We start from the raw sequence: 18,677 nt of genomic DNA on the forward strand, positions 1-18,677 counted from the left end.
GCAATTCCTAAAACCTGAAAGACAAACTTCATTAGATTTCAAAGTATAAATCTTATTTATAGAATGATGTTGTACCCTTGGGCTTGAGAGAGAAGGACTCCAACCTGTTCCAAGGGCTTTTGCAGCAGCCCTTTTCTCTTCAACATATCCAAACATTGGTGAGACCACCTTTTCCTCAACCCCACCCTCTTCAAACATCGGGGTGCCACCCAGACTCTGCCTCTCCAGGGCAAAGTTTTTCTCCACTCTGAACAGTGAGATGGCTGCCAGTCATTCCCTAATCCTCAGGGAATATGGTCCACCCTCTCTGAGGCCTGGGGTGGCAGCACTCTACCAGAACATTGAGGTGGAAGAATTGTACTTTACCTCAGGGGCAAAGTCACCCTTTCCATATGCAGGTGCTGCTCTGCTCTTCTTGCCCAAGACTTTTTGACTCCAGACCTCAATCTCCATGGCTCTGTCTTTGAAGAAATTTTTCCTTCAATTTGTTCCTCCTCTGTCCCCTCCAGTCCAGACCAGCAGTGTCTCCATCTATACAGGTCTTGCAAAAATCTCTTTGGCTTGACATGAAGAATACAGGGGTCAAAACTATCAGACACCAGGAGTTTCCACAAATTCTTTCTGGATAATTCCATCTCCAATCTTGGCTTGTACTGAAATGTGGCTACATTCCATATTTGGTTAAATCCTCACATGGGGCAATAAACCCCAGTGAGGATTTGTAAACCCAGTGTTTCTGGTTTCTTTGAACCCAAAGTTTTGGTTTTATGTTTATCTCTCTCTGATCACATTTTATTATTATCAGCAAGAAGAAGCCACATTATATCTTCAACAATGAAATCTGATCAGCTAAAGTATCCCAGCATGTCACTCTCAAATTCTTCCTTCCATCCAACACCAGGGCTCAATTTTCCATATCTCTGTCACTTTAAAACAAGGACTGCCTTCCTTCTTGTTTCCAATGGCACATTCAACATTTCTGTTCAAGACCTCATCAGAAGACTCTTTAGAGTCCATATTTCTACAGTCTCTTCAAAGACATTCAGGCATTTTCTATCATGTGCCTCACAATTCTTTGATAATTTTCTACTTACCCATTTCAAAAGTCTTTCCAACATGTTTGGTATTTGCAAACATAATAGCACCCCACTCCTGGTACCAAAATCTGTTCTGGTTTGCTAATGCTGCTGTTTTGCAAAACACCAGAAATGGATTGGCTTTTATAAAGGGGGTTGATTTGGTTACAAAGTTACAGTCTTAAGGTCATAAATTGTCCAAGGTAAGGCATCAACAATATGGTACCTTCACTGTAGAAAGGCCATTGGTATCTGGAAAACCTCCATTAGCTGGGAAGGCACATGGCTGGTGTCTGCTTGCTCCCAGGTTGTGTTTCAAAATAGCATTCAACAAAATGTCAGCATCAGCTTTCAATGGCCATCCTCAAAATATCTCCCTCAGGTGCAGCAAGGGTCAGGGCCTGAATGGCTCTTTTTAAAGTACTCTACTAATTAAATCAAGACCAATTTTGAATGGGTAGGGCCACAGCTCCATGGAAAGAATCAAATCAAAGGTATTACCCACAGTTGGGTTGGTCACATCTCCATGGAAACAGCCTAATCCAAAGATTCCAACCTAATCAACACTAACATATCTGTCCCAAGATTGCATTAAGTAACATGGCAGTTTGTGTGACAAAGTACATCCAAATCAGCACACTCTCTCTCCATTATGACTTCCTGCAAGTCATGAAAGTTAGGAGTAAAAATGAAGCCTTTCACGCATACCTTACTTGTATGGATTTTCTGTCCTCTGTGAACTCTCACTTAAAAGATAAGGGGCAAGTGAAAGTATTTCCACATTTCTTACATTCAAAAGGGTTTTGCTACTGAGAATTTCATGAGTTTCATAGATGTCCTCCCATGTCATGAAATTTATGGGTTTTTGCTGCAATGTGAGTTTTTACATGAGTACTTAGGGACTACTGCAAGGTTGTTGACAATCCTCCCATTGATATGGTTTCTGAGAATTGTGAGGTCTTTGTTATTCTTAAGAAAAGAATGATCCTTGAAGGCTTTTCCACATTTAGTGCATTCATAGGGTTTACTTCCTGTATAACTGTTATGCACAATAAGATTTGCAAAATGGGGACTCAAGGCTTCTCCACATTGATTACCATCATTACTTTCATAGAGGCTCTCAACAAAATGGCTTCTCAAGGGCCTCTCCTGGATTTTGGTGATGATGTTCAGTGTTAAGAAATTTTCAGTTTTCCTCAAAAACAAAGGATCAGGAATCAATTCTTGTGACTCTCACTATTTTCTTTTCATTGGATACTTTACTCCCCAAAATAGCCTGCTGGGGACCTGATTCACTGGTTTTAACTTGAATATAACAATCTACTGATGCCAGTTTCCTGTAGGTTCCCAACATCACATCTCTGTAGCAGTTCCTCTGAGCATGATTCAAAAAGGCCACTCTTCTGGGGTGAAGTTCGCAGCCACTTTGTAAAAAATGATTGAGCCCTAAAATATCCAACATACTGTCTCAGCAAAGAACCATTGCCCCCAATGTGTGCAGGAGGATGGGTAAGCTGGTAGCCATCCTGTAGCCTCTTTTGCTCTCTAGGAAGCCTCCAGGCTCTCCCCATGGCCCATGTAGGGGAAAGTATTGGGGACATGGGAGACACTGGCAAGTAGGATCTTAAGTTGAGATTTGACCCACCTAATTCAAGGTGGGCCTTAATCCTCTTACTGGAGTCCTTTATAAGCGGATAAAATGCAGAGAGAAGACACAGGAAAAAGCCCAAGAAAAGCTCAGAGAGGAAAAAGGCACATAAACTTGGAGAAAAAGAATCACACAGAAGCTAATAAAGTTGCAAATAGAGCAGCCAGAAGCTGACAGGAACCAATCCTGGGTGAGACGGATCAAAAGATGGCATACGTGTACAATTCCATGTGATGGAAGAATCCAAATATCATCTGACATTGTCTTGATTTGGACATTTTCATGGCTACAGAATTGTAAACTTATAAGTTAATATATTTCCATTGAAAAAGCCACACATTTCTGATATATTTCATTTTGTCAGCTTTAGCAAACTAAAACAGATTTTGGTAAGAGAAGAGTGGGGTGTTGAGAATGCATCTGAAAAAATACTGGAACAGTTTTATAAATGTGTAAGAGGAAGATACTGGAAGAACTGTGAGGTTCTTGATAGAAAAGGACTAGATTGCTTTCAAGAGACTGTTGGTAGAAATATGGACATTAAAGGTTCTTCCAACAAGGCTTAAGCAGAAATGATGAATGTGTCATTTCCAAATGGAAGAAAGGAAATGCATGTTTTAAAGTGTCAGAGAATTTGGCAAAATTGAGTCCAGATGTTGGGCGGAAGAGAGAATTTGGAAGTGACAGGATGGATATTTACCTGATGAGGTTTCCAAACTAAATATGGAAAGTGTTGTCTGGCTTCTCTTTGTGGTTAATACTAAAATGTGAGAGGAAAGTGATAAGCTAAGAACTGAATCCTTGGGTACAGAGAAACCAGAAATTGATGGTTTAGAATATACTGAGCTTCCAGAAAATTAGTTCCCAGAGAATAGTGTCCCATGTGAGGATTTAACTGAACATGAAACCAGTCAGACTTTTCAGTGTGAGCCAGTATAGGAAATGAAGTTATCCAGAAAGGATTTGTGGAAAGTCCTGTGGCCTGATAGTCGGGACTCCTGTGTACTGCATGTGAAACCAAGTTTTGTGTGAGGTCTGTATGAACAGAAGCACTGCCAACCTGGAATAAAAGGGAGATGAAAGGGACAGTTTGTCAGAAAAATTACTTCAAAGGCAGAATCATGGAAGCTGAAATCTGGAGCAAAGACACCTCAGGCCAGGAGAGCTGACCCACACCTTTATGTGGAAAGGGTGTGTATGCCCTGGAGCTTGTAGAAGGTGTGTCTGCCAACCCATTGTTCAGAGACAGTGTCACCCCACCAAGGGTTCTCAGATTCCTGGGGAATTGTGAATTGTTTGGCCTTCCCTTTGTACAGGAATCGTGCTGCTGTCCCTGTTTTCAGAGAGGGTGGAGCACACTGCCTCAGGATTGGGAAAGTCTGACCACCATCCCACATTTTGAGGGGGTTGAACCTTTTCATTGGAGATTTCAGATCATCTGGCTATCACCCCAATCCTTGAGGAGTTGGATCTGGGAGCACGGCCATCACCATAATGTTTGGAGATGTTGGACCCCTCACCCCTGTGTTTGCAGAGATCAGAGCCACCACATAAACCCTTGAAAATGGTGAGGCTCCTGTTCTATCATACCAAATTACAAATCATTATTCTATACTTGACTTTCAGACCTTGAAGTCTAATGGAGATTGCCCTGCAGGGGTTTCAGAAGTGTTTGGGCCATTGACCTAATTTCTCCCTATGGCAATGGGAAATTTTATGCTCTGTCTATCCCTCCGTTAAATATTAGAAGAAGATAACTAGATAACTTGTTCTAAGTTTCACAGGTCCAGAGCTGGAGGGTAATTTTGCCCCAGGATAAACCACTCATATGTAAGTGATTTAAAAAAACAGTTTTAGTCACACACCATACAATCCATATTAAGCATACAATGAATAGCTCCTGGTATAATCATATAATTATGCATTGTCCTCCAAGATCTATATAATAACATTATAATTTCTTCTGAAAAGAATGGCACAAATATACCAAATCCATCCCTTATGTCCTTTATTATTGACATTTAGCTTTGGTATAGCACCAAAGTTACAATTAATGAAAAGAATATTACAATGTTATAATTAATGGAAAGAATATTACATTGTTGCTGCAAACTATAGACTTTAGTTTTGAATTAACTGTATTTTCCCCATTTAACTCCCCATTATTAACATTTTTAATAATGAAATACATTTGTTCTAGTTGATGTAAAACTCTCTTATATTTTTACAATTAACCACAACACCATCCAGTCTAGATTTTGCTAAGTTTTACAGTCCCAGTTTTTAATCCTCTTGCTTTACTTCTCTTGATATACACAACACTAATCTTCCTCCTTCAACCATTCTCATACTCAGCTTTGTTAATTACATTTACAGTATTGTGTTACTATCATACATATCTGTGCTATCCATTTCTGAATATTTTCAGTCAACTGCTTTAAACATTCTGTACTCCTTGTGGGTCAATTGTCCAATCTCTGCCCCCTCCCTTGATCATCCTCAAAAATACAGGTTCCATGTTAAGTTCCATCATTCTGCCTTTGAAGTCAATTTTCCTTCATTCTCTCTCTTTTCTGACCCTTTTAGTCCAGACTGGCAGTGATTATGTTTATACAGATCCTGCAAAAACTTGTCACTTTAGCAGGCAGAATACAGGGATCAAAACAATGAGACAGAAATTCTGGGAAGATGGTGGCATAGGAGGTGTGGAATTTAGTTAGTCCTCTAGAGCAGCTAGTAAATAGCCAGAAACTGTCTGGAGCAACACTTAATGGGATATCCATGACTAGGCAAACATAGTACACCAGTCTGGAATGGGTAGAAAGTCTGAGATCACAGCACAGAATTGTAAGTAAAGCCCACAAGCTGTGAATCCTGGTGCCCCTCCCTCACTGACATGACAGGCTGAGTTGGAAAAATCCCCTGCAGGTAAAAAAGCAGTCACTACTAGGAGCAAGGGATGATAGCTCAACCAAGTTCCTATTGCAGTTTTAATTAACAAATTTGTACTACTGAATACAAGCTGTGAGCAAAGATAAAGCTGGAGCCAGCAAGAAAGGAAACCTGAGGTCTTCCCTTACAGAGAGGAGGTGGGGATATTGGAAAAAATAAATTAAAAGATAGGTTTTTGGAGTTGGCTGAGCTCAGAATACTGGGAAAGGGCTATGCTCCAAGAAAAGAGGCACATAGAGCTGGGTACCAACTCTGGCTCTTGAATCACAAAAGTTGAGTGCTGGGAACTGGCTCTGAAAAGAGGATTTTTTTTCTCTTCTCTCTTTTTATAAACCATTCTAAGTAGCTCATTAGAGAAAGTCTCAGGCATTTTCAATTGTCAGCCTTTATCCAGGCAAAGGTGGATTTAAGATATGTCTGAGAGACAAAGTAATGATTCAAGTGAAGGAGATAATTCCCTAAAGGGTGTAACTTCTGCAAGAAAATGGGGTGGGGCCCAGCTCAAGTTGCAGACCTCCTTCAGAGAATTCAGACACCAGGGGTTGGAAAAAGCAGAAATAGCTTAAGCTTGTTTTAACCATGCCCATGGCAGGGACATGGTATGCTGAAAATGGCACCACACCTCTTTATGCTGGTGGGTAACTGGGCTGACAAGCACCAATTGCTGCACAGGATAGGGAAAGCACAGAGTCTATATGCCTCACAGGAAGGTCTGACAACCTTCTGTGCCTCATCCTCAGGGAAACTTGATACTGATTACACCATCTTCCTGAGACCTGGGCTGGTCTTTTGTGGGAAACTCTGTTTGGGGTTGATCATACCTGTATAGATCATCCTCAAAAATACAGGTTCCATATAAGCAGGACAAAACCCAGAATAAAAAGCGCTGAAAAATTCTGATCAGCTAAACAGAAGCTATTCTACAGGTCTAGAAGAAGTTGAATGGAATGCCAAAGAACAGATAGAGAACAAAGCAAAGAAATAAGAAAACTCTGAGTAAAAGAGTGAAAATGACCTCTAGAATAAACTAATCAAGAAAACCAGATACCTAAGCATAAACAAAAGATTGAGTCACACTAGAAAAATGAAAATATGACCCAGTCAAAGGCAAAAACTAATACTTCAAATGAGATACAGCAGTTGAAAAGGTAATGAAAAATGTTCAAACATGTTAAATCAATTAAAAAATCAAATCAATGAGTTGAGGGAAAATATGGCAAAAGAGATGATGGATATAAAGAAGACATTGGGGAGAACCTAAGATGGTGACTAGGTGAGCCAGGGCAAAAAAACACCATGAAAAATACTAGGCAAAAACCAGAAAGTGACCCAGAACACCAGTTCCAGCAATGCACCAGCTGGACAAGGTCTGCTAAAACCACAGGGACCATGCACTTGGTGAAAGTGGGAGTATGCATTCTGAAATGAGTGAGTAAGCTGGCTGAAAGTCCTGTGGCTGCACTGTGGTGTGGAGAAACCAGGGGTTGGCATTTGGAGATGGACTAGTTCTTTAAAAAAAAAAAACAAGAGTGGCTGCAGTTACAATGGTGAGAACTGTGCAGTGAAGCATGGCAGGAGTGGGCTGTGCCAACCTCTTGGTGTCTGGTGTGGAGCAGAGCCTGCTGCTGATTGCCACAGGGCCAGGGGGGAAGAGGAGAGAGCCAAAATGAGAAAGAAACCATCCCCCTTCCAGCCAGCTCCCTGGTGGTCTGGGGACACTCCTGCCCAGAGCTGTACCCACAGCCCAGAGCCATGCCAGGAATCCCAGTGTGACAGGGAGTGTATCCCATGGCACCAAACACATGCCACAATATCAGCTGTGGACAGTGACCTTGGGTGCACCCACAGCTGGTTGTCCCAGAACTGGGAAGGCAGAGCTGTGTGACTAGCGGGTGTTGAGACACCCCATTCAGCTATCTTTACATCAGGTTGGGAGTGCCCCTGCATGGCCCAGCAGCCCAGGGCTTCCCTTGAGGGATTGTGCACACTTGTGACATAGCACAACCTTCCCTCAGCAGAGGTCCTGGAAGAGCACACCTGAGAAGGGGGGCCCACTCAGAAATTCCAGTGACCCTACATCAATGCCGGGGACTTGTGTGTCAGTGGCAGAGACAATCTGTGGCAAGACTGAAATGAAGGCTTAGACTCTTGAAACAGCCTTCAATCTCTGGGAACACCTGGGAGGTTTGATTATTAAAGCTTCCCTGCCTCCCTAACCACCCAGACATGTGCCCCACATTCAGGGCAGACAGCACCAACAACACACCCAAACTGAGTGCACCAATTGAACCCCACAAGAATCATTTCCCCACACCACAAAGACAAAGTTGAGGAGAACTGACTTGAGGGGAATAGGTGACTCACAGACACCATCTGCTGGTTAGTTAGAGAAAGTGTATGCGACTAAGTTGTAGAGCATAAAAAAGAAATTGCAAGAGTAAATAAAAAAATAGAAGATCTTATGGAAATAAAAGAAACTGTTGGCCAAACTAAAAAGACTCTGGATACTCATAATGCAAGATTAGAGGAAGTTTAACAATGACTCAGTGTGCTAGAGGACCACAGAATAGAAAATGAAAGAACAAAAGAAGGAATGGAGAAAAAAATAAAAAAAATCAAAATGGATCTCAGGGATATGATAGATAAAATAAAACATCCAAATTTAAGACTCATTGGTGTCCCAGAAGGGGAAAAGAAAGGTAAAGGTCTAGAAAGTGTATTCAAAGAAATTGTTGGGGAAAACATCCCAAACATTTTACACAATATAAATACACAAAGCATAAATGCCCAGTGAACTCCAAATAGAATAAATCCAAATAAACCCACTCCAAGACTTATTCTGATCAGACTGTCAAATACTGAAGAGAAGGAGCAAGTTCTGAAAGCACCAAGAGAAAAGCAATTCACCACATACAAAGGAAACAACATAAGACTAAGTAGTGACTACTCAGCGGCCACCATGGAGGCAAGAAGGCAGTGGCATGACATATTTTAAATTCTGAGAGAGAAAAATTTCCAACCAAGAATACTTTATCCAGGAAAACTCTCCTTCAAATTTGAGGGACAGCTTAAATTTTTCACAAACAAATGCTGAGAGATTTTGCTAATAAAAGACCTGCCCTATTTCAGATACTAAAGGGAGACCTACCAACAGAGAAACAAAGGAAGGAGGGAGAGATATAGAGAATTTTAACAGACATATATAGAACATTACATCCCAAATCACCAGAACACACATTTTTCTCTAGTGATCATGGATCTTTCTCTAGAATAGACCATATGCTGGGACATAAAAACAAGCCTCAATAAATTAAAAAAAAAAAACAATTGAATATATTCAAAGCACATTCTCTGACCACAATGGAATACAAATAGAAGTCAATAATTTTTGATTTGTAACTCCACTATTTACTTCCTACATGATATAAAATACATAAACTCTAATGACAAATCAGTGGTTTTGGACTCAATGTAAAATATGTAATTTTTGACAAGAACTATATAAAGGTGGGGGAATGGAGGAGTATAGGAACATAGTTTACATGTCCTATTGAAATTAAGTTGGTGTCAAAGAAAAACAAGATTTTTATGGATTTAAGAGGTTAAATTTAAGCCCCACAGTAAACACAAAGAAATTATCAGAGAATATGACCATAGAGATGAAAAGTAGAGTATGGGCTATGAGAAGAGGGGGAAGGGGCAATGGGGAGTTAAGAAATGAGTGTAGGGCTGCTGTTTGGGGTGAAGGGAAATTTCTAGTAATGGATGGTGAGAAGGTGACAGCATTACAACATTCTAAATGTGATTAATCCCACTAATGGAATGCTAGGGAGGGGGTGGAATCAGCAGATTTAGGCTGTATATATGTTTCCACAATTGGAAAAAAAAGACAGTCTAAATAGATCAGAATTGAATGCCAAGAATGATCCTGGATGGGATCTGAGGATAGAGGAGAGGAGGCTCAAAGGGGCACAGATGGGACATTAAAAAAATGAAATATAGAATGTAAGCTTTGTATCAATGTTGAATTTCTTGAACTTCTTAGCTGTGCTTAATGGGATTGCATAAAAGAATGTTCTCATTCATGGGAAATGTATATGTGAATTACAGTGTTTGTTCAAGGATGTGTGCAACTTGCTCTCATATGTTCAGAAGACAGAGCAATAGATGATGGATGACACGGAGGGAGGGAGGGAAAGAAAGAAATGGTGTGAAAGCATGTTAAAGTTGGTGGATTGGGGTATCAGGGGAGGGGGTCAGGGTATGCTGGAGTTCTGTGTATGGGGTTTGTATTGTTTTTGCAACTGTTCCTGTAACTTTGAATTTATTTCAAAATAAAATTTAAAAAAAGAAGACATTGGTTGAATATAAGGAAGAAACCAAAAGTTTGAAAAACAATTGGCAGAATTTATGGGAGTGAAAGCACAATAGAAGGGAAGAAAAACACAATGGGGACTTACAACAGAAGAATTGAAGAGGCAGAAGAGGGATTAGTGAACTCAAGGACAGACCATCTGAAATACAGACAAAAGAACAGATAGGGAAAACAATGGGAAAATATTAGCAGGGATTCAGGGAATTGACTGACAACATGTAACATATGAATATACATGTCATGGATGTACCAAAAGGAGAAGAGAAGGGAGAATGTGCAGAAAGAATAATGGAGGATACAATCACTGAAAATTTCCCATCTCTTATGAAAGACACAAAATTACAGATCCAAGAAGAACAGTATATCCCAAACAGAATAGACCTGAATAGACCTATTCCAAGACACTCACTAATAGATCAATTGTCAAAGACAAAGAAAGAATTCTGAAAGCAGCAAGAGAAAAATAATTCATCACATGCAAGATAAACTTGATAAGTCTATGTGTGGATTTCTCAGAAGAAACAATGGAGTTGAGAGAGGAGTGGTATGATATATTTAAGATGCTAAAAGAGAAAAACTGCCAATCAAGTATTCTATATCTGGCAGAACTGTCCTTCGAAAATGAAGGAGAGTTTAAAATATTTTCAGACAAACAGACACTGAGAGAGTTTGTGAACAAGAGACCTGCTCTACAAGAAATACTAAAGGGAACACTACAGGCAGATAAGGAAAACAGTAGAGAGAGGTTTGGAGAAGAGTATAGAAATGAAGTCTAGCAGTAAGGATAAAGATATAGAGAGAAGAAATACAAACAAAATAAGATAGGGTATATAAAATCCAAAAGACAAAATGGTAGATGGTAGCACAATATTGTAAGTATATTGAGCCAACCTGAGAGTGAGTAAATTTGGAAGAAGAAGGCTAGGGGCATGTATGACACCAGAAGGAAAGATAGAAGATAAGGACTGAAACTGTATAACTTAACAAAACCTAGAGTGGACAATAGCGGTGATTAAATCTACAAATATATGAATGTTTTTACATGAAGGAGAACATATGTATGTCAACATTGCAAGGTGCTAAAAACAGGATGGTATAAGGAAAAATGCAATCAATGCAAAAGAGTGTCTATAGTTATCAGTAACATTTGAATATACTTTCATGAAATGTAAAAAGTCAACATACCAAAGCTGAATATCAATGAGTGGGATTTATGGGAGGGGAATGGGATTCCTGGTGTTATTGTGGTTGTTTCTCCTTTCTATGCTATTTTATTTACTTTTATTTCTTATTCTTCATTTTCCTCTTCTTTTTCTGCAGAAGAAATGGAAATGTCCTCATATATATTGTCATGGTGGATGCATAACTATGTGATTATACCAGGAACCATTGACTGTTTACTTAGGATGGATTGTATGATGTGTGAATAAAACTTTTTAAAAAATAAACAGAAAGTTACATGCACTGTTGAAAAAAGTGGAGGGAGTGATATACCTATTTGCTGGTTGTAATCTAGTAGAATGGTGCAGCTTATCTGGAGGGCAGTGTGTTGGTTCCACAGAAGGCCAAGTATAGGGTTGACATATGCTCCTGCAACCCATTATTAGGTATATGTTGGAAGAACTGAAAACAGAGATACAAATGGACATTTGCATGTTGATATTTATGATGGCAGTATTCACAATTTGCAATGGATGGGGGTGGTCTAAAGATACATCAACTGATGAACAGAAGGGAAAACTGTGTTGAATACATACAATGGAATATTGATTGGCTGCAGGAAGGAATGAAGTTGTGAGGCATGCAACTGGATGGATGAACCTTGAGGACAGTATGTTGAGTGAAATATGACAAAATAAAAGACTTATAATGTGGACTAAATATAATGGGAAAACTCTGAGAATTGAATTTGAGAGCATGGGTGTGCCAGTTTTCATAAATTATGTCCCCCAGAAAAGCCAAGTTCTTTAATGCAGTCTTGTGGGGCCAGACTTATTAGTCTTGATTAGGGTGTGACTTTTGATTAGGTTGTATCCATGGAGATGTGACTCACCTTACTGTAGGTGAGGTATTTTGATTAGAAATTTCCATGGAGGTGTGGCCCTGCCAGTTCAGCATGGATCTTAATTATATCTTGAGTCCTTTAAAGGGAGCTCACACAGAGAGCAGAGAAATGAAATGCCCTGGGATATACTGAGCCAGGACCCACAGTAACTGAGAGAGCCAATACAGACACAGATACTTGCAGATGCTTGGAGATGTGAACAGAATGACATTTGGAGATGCTAAGCTATGAGATGGAGAACAGAGTTTGCCCTAGAGAAGCTAAGAGAGGAACTCCAGTTGCTTAGAGAAAAACACCCTGGGAGAAAGTAACAAGGATGCACAGGAGCTGAGAGAGATGAGGCCAGAGATATTTGGGAGAAAGCCATTTTGAAACACAACCCAGTAGCAAAGGACAAGCAGACACCAGCCCCATGCCTTCCCATCTGACAGAGGTGTTCTGGACGCCATTGGCCTGCCTTCAGTGAAGGTATACTCTTGCTGATGCCTTACTTTGGACACTTTTATGGCCTTAGAACTGTAAATTTGTAACTTAATAAATCCCCTTAATAAAATCCAATCAGTTTCTGGTATTTGGCATAATAACAGCATTAGAAAATGGGAACAATAGGTTATCAGGGGTAGGCTTATAGTAAAGGTTCCTAGATGTAAGTTCTTACAGCAGTCACTTGTATTCCTGAATTATGGTGATTTTTAAATTCTGAGGTGCTGGACTCGTTGTGTACAACCTGGTCATTCCCTGAAATTTTTGGCATATGTGGGACATCTGAGACACAGAGATAGAGTTCTGCAGCTATGAAAATCAGTATTAACCCATACAGCAACTGGTAAGAATGCTGAAAAAGAGATAAGACTTCAAATAATATGAATGAAGCAGATATGGTTAGGACTAAGGCAAATCAGACTAAAGGGTAAAGGAAGATAGTGATGGTGTTTTAAAACTTCAACTTCTGTGTGATACCAAAGGAAGGGAAGTTTATTTGGAGCAAAATCTATACTTTCTGAACTGCACTCTAATTTAATTGGTATGGTCCATTTATCTGAACAGCATAATTACAAGGAACCTTGAAAATGGAGTGAGAGCTTGTTCATCTCTACAGGTTAGTGTGATGCCCTGATTCATCCCAGAGTAATTGGGAAGAGAATAAAAAAGTATTTGCAAAGTCCCCTTGAAGGACTGGGGGGAAATGTGAGAATATTAGACTTCACCACCTGGGGAATTCCTGATTTTCTCACAAGCATTGTGGATCTACAATTTAATAATCCAAGCCATTGATCTTGGGGCTTGGCCTTAGGAAACATGTTCCTGGAAAGGAGAACCTAAGCATACTTATAACTATGCCTAAGGGTCACCCCCTGATAACTGATTTTGTTGTTCAGATGTGGCCTCTCTCTCCAGGCCAACTATTAAGGTAAACTCACTGCCCTTTTCCCTACATGGGACATGACTCCCAGGGTTTTACGTCTCCCTGGAAATGTGGGACATGAGTCCTGGTGATGAGTCTGGCCTGGCAACATGGGATTGAGAAAGACTTCTTGGACCAAAAGGGGAAGGAAAATGAACAAATAGAGTTTCAGTGGCTGAAAGATTTTAAATAAAGTTGAGACTTCATTCTGGAGGTTATTTTTATGCATTATATAGATATCCCTTTATAGTTTTTAGTGCATTGGAATAGCTAGATGGAAATACTTGAAGCTGTTGAACTGTAACCCAGTAGCCTTGATTTTTGAAGATGATTGTATATAGTTCTTAAGGTGTGACTGTGTAATTGTGAAAACCTTGTGACACCCCCTTTATCCAGTGTAGGCACACATGAGTAAGAAAGCAAATACTATAAATAAATAAATACTAGGGGCATGAATGGTATGGGATGTTTTTGGTATTATTTTTAATTTTTATTATCATTTTTGTTTTGGGGGTAATGAAAATGTTCAAAAATTGATTTTGGTTGTGCATGCACAACTATATGATGATACCATGAACCATTGATTGAACTCTTTGGATGATTAGCTAGCATATGAATATATCTCCATAAAATTGCATTAAAAACCCACAGATAACATGCTAACATTTTACTTAATAATGAAAGATTGAGAGCTTTCCCTCTAAGATCTGAAATAAGACAAGGATACCCACTGCCACAAGTGTTATGCAACATTGTACTAGAAGTTCTTGCCAGAGCAATTCAGCACAAAAAATAATAAATGCCGTCCAAAATGGAAAGGAAAAAGGAAAATTCCCCTATTTGCAGATGCTAGGATCCTACATTCAGAAACTCCCAAAAAATCCATGACAAAACTCCCAGAGCTAATAAACAAATTCAACAGAGAAGCAGAGTACAAGATCACACACTAAAATCAGTAGTGTTTCTATACACAGCAATGAACAGTTCATAGAAGACATAAAGAAAACCATTCCATTTACAATGTTATTAAAAGAATAAATATCTAGGAATATGTCTAACCAAGGATATGAAAGACTTTTACACAGAAAATTACCAGACATTGCTAAAGGAAATCAAAGAAGACCTAAGTAAATAGATGGACAGTCTGTGTTCATGGATTAGAAGACTAAATATCATCAAGATGTCAATTCTACCCAAAGAAATTTGCAGACTCAATGCCATCCAAATTAAACTTCCAGGATATCTTTGCAGAAATGGAATAGCCCATCAACAAATTTATATTGAAGGGTAAGAGGCACTGAACAGCCAAAGACGTCTTAAAAAAGAAGGATGAAGTTGAGAACTCATACTTCCTGATCTTAAAACATTTTTTCTAGTTTTCTTTATTGAGATTGTTCACATACCATACAATTATCCAAAGATCCAAAGTGTGTGATCAGTTGCCCATGATACAATCATATAGTGGGACATCATCACAACAATTAATTATTTTCAATTTTTAGAATACTTTCATTACCCCAGAAAAGAAATAAAGACAAAAAAAAAAAGGAAACAAATCCTCCCATACCCTTAACAACCCCTCCTCCACTATTGATTTATAGTTTTGGTATAGTACATTTCTTACTGTTGATGAAAAAATGCTAAAATAATAGTAACTGTAGTATATAGGTTAAAATAGGTATATTTTTTCTATATGTCCCTCTATAGTTAACTTCTAGTTATAGTGTCATACATTTGTTCTAGTTCATGAGGGAGATTTCTAATATTTGTACAGTTAATCACAGATATTGTCCACCACAAGATTCACTGTTTTATACGTTCCCATCTTTTAACCTCCAATTTTCCTTCTGGTGACATACGTGATTCTAAGCTTACCCTTTCCACCATCTTCACCATATGGAAGTTGAAGTTTCAAAACACAGTCAGTATCATCCTTTACCCTTTGCCCTACTCCTAACTAGATCTGCTTCTTTCGTACCTCTAATTGAAGTCTTTACTCTTCTTCAGCTTTTTTTAACAGTCACTGTTTGCACTAATACTGACAATCATCTATTCCAAGCTCTAGCTCTCAGTTTCAGGTGTCACACAGATACCTAAAGTTCCAGGAATAGATCAGGTTATACACAAAGGGATCAGCATCTCAGAATCTTGAGATAGCCATTACAATTTGGGAATAGAAATGACTGCTCTAAGAGCTTACAATCTAGGGACCATTACAATAAGTGTTCCCCTGATAAGCTGTGCTCTAAGATTAAATTATGTGTTTACACATTGTAGTTAGTCCATATTGGTGACGAACTAAAATGTTTGCATTTGTTTCTGGCATAGTTCACTCAAAATGCTGCCCACAGGATCCATTCACCTCGTTACCAGTCTCACAGCTTCACTCCTCTTCACATTTGCTCAATATTCCATTGTATGCACACACCACAGTTAACCATTCTGTTCCTCAGTCAATGTACACTTAGGCCACCTCCACCCTTTCAAATCATGCATACTGCCTCCATAAACACCAGTGTTCAAATGTCCATTCATGTTCCTGCTTTCAGATCTTCCAAGTTTATACCATCTAATGAGGTTGCAGGACCTTATGGCCCCCACATACTTAGCTTCTTGTGGAAACACTACATTGTCCTCCAGAAAGGCTACACCATTTTGCCTCCTAACCAACAGTAAATATGTACACCCCTCTCTGCATGTTTTCTCCAGCACTTTTACCCCTATTTATATTTTTCCTACAATTTTATAGAGCTATATTCACATGCCATACAATTATCCATAGTGTACCATCAGTTGTTCATGGTATCAACATATATTTGTGCATTTACTTCCACAGTCAGCACTTGAACATATTGATTACTATGACAAAAAGTTTTTTAAATTATAATAAAAAAGATAATAAAAAAATAAAATATTTTACAGTACAATATCACAGTAGGGTCAGACAACAACAGCACTACCAAGAATCCCATATCCCTCCCTTATATCCCCATCTCATACACATTTAGCTTTAGCATATTGCCTTTGCTACATTTAATGGAAGCATAGTACAATGTTAGTTTTGCCCACAGGCTCCAGTTTGCTTTGATTATATTTTCCCCCATACCTTCCCTTTTTCAACACGCGTGGTTGACATTCATTTGTTCTCCTACATGCAAGAACATTTATATATTTGTACCTTTAGTCACAATCATTGAGCACTGCAGTTTTTGCTAAGTTAAGGAATCCCAGTCTGCGGGACACTGATTACATGCTTCAACTTGGCGGGCCTGGGCTGGGGGACCGGATCCACCCCTGGGGAGGGTAGTGGGCACGGGCGACAGCGCCCTCTATAGCCCCCTGGGCCTGGGAAAGTGAGGCCGGAGGCAGGCCCCATTTCCTCACCCAAAATACACCACTGTTAGGGGAGGCTTGCCGGAGGGAACCGCCTTTTCCCCACCCCCTTATCTTGCCCGGACACTCCCCGTCGCCAGTGCAACTCCCATCACCACCGGTGCGCATACATTGTTGCCAGACACCGTTACCGGAGCAACACTCGCCCCTTTTCAATCAACCTCCGCGCTCTCTCAGAACCAATCCAAGCCTTTAACCTCTACAGCTATCCCGCCCTCTAAACGCCCGATATAAGCTTGTACTCTCCCCTAATAAAGCTCTCTCTCTCTCTCTTGGTTTTCTTCATCCTAAAAGAAACGTGTCCCGCCTGTTCCTTTCTCGCCGCCCTCCATACTTTGCATGCCTCCCGCCGGGGACCTGGCCAAGTCCCCCGCCTCGCCCTCGCCTCCGGGAAAGAGCCCCCGCCGCCGGTACCCTCGGAGCAATCCTGGGAGCCTAGGATTTAGCAACCGGCCGCCACCCTCCCCCAGACGAGTCAACTGCGACCGCAACTGGCGCCCAACGTGGGGCACCTGGAATTAAAAGTCCTCTCTACGCAGCGGTCCAGTAAAACCACCCGCTCGCCCGGACGCCTCTCCAGCTCCCCTTCTCCTCGCCTGCAAAGTAAGGGCCGCCTCTCCCTCGCCGCCCCGCGGAGTCGCCTCTCCCTCGCCGCTCCACGTCTGGGGCCGCCTCTCCCACGCCGCTCCGCGCCCGGGCCGCTCTTCCTTTCCCGCATTAACCTAACTCTTGCCCCCGACTACCTTTCGTCTTCTCTTCCTATATCCCCCCCATTCCTCCTAACACTCTTCCTCCAGTAGCTTTCCCTCTTCCCCTCCATTACTTTGCTGTGGTCCTCTGTGTCTTTGTTTCTTTGTTTAGCGCGGTGTGCCTCTTTGCAACCGCCCCCCCCCCAAACTGCTCTCGCTACTAGAGGGTCCTGCCTTCTATTCTCACCGTCTCCTTCGGCCTCGCGGCCACGGTTTACCTCATTTTCTTTACTCAATAATCAACCCCCCTTTTTTTTCTTTTCTCACTCCGCTATGGGTAATCGTCTATCTGCACGCCAAGCACCCCAAGTTCACGCTCTGGCGGGTCTCCTAGACACACATCGCTGTAAAGTGTCTGTCCGGCAGCTGCAGGTATACTGGGACCTCCTGCTGCCCTTTAACCCATGGCTCACCACTTGCCATCTTTGGGACCCTGTTACTTATGATCGCCTTATTGATCGGGTCACCAACGCCATGGAACATGAGAGCAAACGCTTCCCTCCCGGCTTGCTCCCCACCTTAATAACCGTCCGCTCCTGCCTTCAAGGCTCCCTCCCCCCTGATCGAGGCCCCATTAAATCCAAGGAGGCCCTATCCACCCAGCCAACAGATTCAGACAGCGATACTAATGTAGACCACGATTCGGACACAGAATCCTTAGTCGAGCAAATTAACAACGCGCTCGAAGTCGCCCCCCAAAAACAAAGCAATACTAAGCCTCGCCAAGATGGCGAACTTCCTCCTTCTTCTTCCATCGAGGGGAGGAAGTGCTCCGGCGATGACGTCAGCCCTAAGCTGGGCTGGAAGCCGCATGCACTTTACCCCGCCCTTTCACAGGGCGGAGTTAGTCCGCCATCTTATGCCTTGGGCCCCGCCCTTTCACAGGACGGAGCTAGTCCACCATCTTATGCCTTAGCCACTCCCACCGCGCCGCCATCTTGCGACGCTTGGGGCCTCCCACTTCCGCCTCCCCCTCCGGCGAGCTCCCCCTCGGAGCCGCTACCGGCAGCTGCC

This window comes from Choloepus didactylus, chromosome X, assembly GCF_015220235.1.
Source record: "Choloepus didactylus isolate mChoDid1 chromosome X, mChoDid1.pri, whole genome shotgun sequence".
Classification (NCBI taxonomy): domain Eukaryota; kingdom Metazoa; phylum Chordata; class Mammalia; order Pilosa; family Megalonychidae; genus Choloepus; species Choloepus didactylus.